General features: G+C 52.1%; 1 pseudogene; it reads left to right on the top strand.

The window, feature by feature from the left end:
- Positions 1–437: 437 nt before the first annotated feature.
- Positions 438–1868, top strand: LOC116541850 (annotated as a pseudogene).
- The last annotated feature ends 663 nt before the right edge of the window (positions 1869–2531 follow it).

The raw sequence follows: 2531 nt of genomic DNA, 5'->3' as shown, positions 1-2531 counted from the left end.
ATAAAAGAACCCATGGGCAGGGTGCAGTGGCTCACGCCTGTAATCCCAGCACTTTGGGAGGCTGAGGCAGGAGGATCATGAGTTCGGGAGTTCGAGACCAGCGTGGCCAACATGGTGAAACCCCGTCTCTACTAAAAATACAAAAATTTAGGAAGGCGTGGTGGCAGGTGCCTATAATCCCACCTACTCAGGAGGCTCAGGCAGGAGAATCACGTGAACCCGGAAGGCGGAGATTGCAGTGAGCCAAGATTGTGCTACTGTACTCCAGCCTGAGCAACAGAGCGAGACTCTGTTTCAAAAAAAAAAAACGTGAACTTAGGAAATGGCATAAAGAAAACTTTAAAATTAGAAAAATATGGGGCGGGGCCTGAAGCGCTGGGGCGGGCGGCTGAGACGGGCGCGCCCCGCCGGCCGCGCGGTCTTGCTCCTCACGCTGACCTGAACCTGTGGGCGCGCGGGGTCGCCGGCCGGCTGCGCTCGTGCACGCTACGGTGCGGCGGCCGCGCGCCTCGTGCTGCTCCCTGACCTTCTGCCGCGCGGCCGCGCAGCGCCCCGGCGCCCGCGTGTGCCTGAGCCGCGGCGGCCGCGTCTTCCGCGCCAGCGCCAGCCGGTTCACTGAAGACTTGAACAAGTGGGCCCTATTGCTTGTGTCTCCTCTTATACTTGAAGCAGAACACATAGCATTTGTGGCAGAGAGCATTTGGGTACCAAGTGAGAATTTGATCCTCCTCCTCTTCAGAAACAATTGTCAAGTGCTCCGACTGTTTGCCATTAGCTTGCAGACCTGGGGATCCTTGTCGGTTAATTGCGAAGCAAGTGTGGACACCTTCAGCAAGCTGGGGGTGGCGTTCGTGGGAGATAGACTCCAGATGGATAATGGTCTGGTACCCCAAAAGATTGTGTCTGTGCACTGGCAGGACTCCACCCTGAAGGAAGTGAAGGATCGGGCCTCAAACAAGCAAGCCCAGATCCTAGAACCGAAGCCTGAATCTTCTCTTGAGATTAAGCCTGAGCAGGACGGTATGGAGCACGTTGGCAGAGATGTGCCAACCAGAGAAGGCTCCTGGTGAAGAGCCCAAACAGAGGAGAGGCAGTGCCTCTGGGAGTGAGCCTGCTGGGGACAGTGACAGGGGAGGAGGCCCCGTCGAGCATTATCACCTCTATCTGTCCAGTTGCCACGAGTGTCTGCAACTTGAGAACAGCACCACTGAGTCAGTCAAGTTTGCATCTGCAGAGAACATTCCAGACCTTCCCTATGATTATAGCAGCAGTTTGGAGAGTGCTGCTGATGAGACGCTCTGAAAGAGAGGGGAGGAGAGTCAACCTCACGGGAAAGGCACCCAACATCCTCATCTATGTGGGCTCCAACTCCCAGGAAGCCCTCAGCCTCTTCCAAGAGGTCCAGTCTGTGCTGGCCAACTGTCTGGACGTTGACAGTTACATTCTCCACCACCTGCTGGAGGAAAGTGCCCTCAAAGACCCGTGGACGGACAACTGTCTGCTATTGGTCATTGCTACCAGGGAGTCCATTCCCGAAGTCCTATACCAGAAGTTCATGGCCTATCTGTCTCAGGGAGGGAAGGTGCTGGGCCTGTCTTCGTCCTTCACCTTTGGTGGCTTTCAGGTGACAAGCAAGGGTGTGCTGCAGAAGACGGTTCAGAACTTGGTTTTCTCCAAGGCTGAGCAGAGCGAGGTGAAGCTCAGCGTCTTGAGCAGTGGCTGCAAGTACCAGAAAGGCTCCGGAGAGCAGCTCAGCTCCGGCGGGCCTGGAGAACGAGGACAAGGACAGGATTGTGCATGTGCCTTTTGGAACTAATGGGGGAGAAGCTGTTCTTTGCCAGGTACTCAGGGCAGCGTGGATTTGGTGATCTATGCGTATCTGTGGGTATCTTTGAGAGGGAATATGCCTTTTAAAGATACATGCTTAAAAGTTGTGTGCTGCAGGCTGTTTTTGACTGTTGGCTGGGAGCTTTTGCTGATAGAGAGCAGGTTTAGTTTAGTTCGGGGCTTTCTTGAATACCCCGATTAACCAAAAGACTTGTGAGGAAGGAACAAGGCGGGTATCAGGGATAAATGAGCTTGCTGGTTAACTGAGGCTTAGTCAGAAAATTCTTGTTTGGTTCTTTACTAGTATTGATCTTTTTTAACTACATCAGTCTGCATTCTTGCCTCAGAGTACCCCTTGGCTAATATAATTGAGCCTTTATTTAACGTAGGAAGTTAAAACCATCAGGGTCATGATTCTAGCTAGATGTCAGTGACCACCACGATGAAACACTACAGTTGATTGGCAAGGCAGTTTGTGTGAAAATATCTTCAGGTTCCCAATTCCTTTCTTATGTTTTGTCACTCTTCCAAGTGCTGAAAAAAATCTTCAGATAAGAGAATATTGATCCCAGCTACTCAGGAGGCTGAGGCAGGAGAATTGCTTGAACTCGGGAGATGGAAGTTGCAGTGAGCCAAGACTGCACCACTGCACTCCAGTTTGGGCAACAGAGCGAGACTCCATCTCAAAAAAAAAAAAAAAAAAA

This window comes from Sapajus apella, unplaced genomic scaffold (genome assembly GCF_009761245.1).
Source record: "Sapajus apella isolate SASKATOON/1434 unplaced genomic scaffold, GSC_monkey_1.0 scaffold157, whole genome shotgun sequence".
Classification (NCBI taxonomy): domain Eukaryota; kingdom Metazoa; phylum Chordata; class Mammalia; order Primates; family Cebidae; genus Sapajus; species Sapajus apella.
The sequence above is the reverse complement of the archived record's forward strand: the minus strand, read 5'-3'. Positions and strand labels throughout refer to the sequence as shown.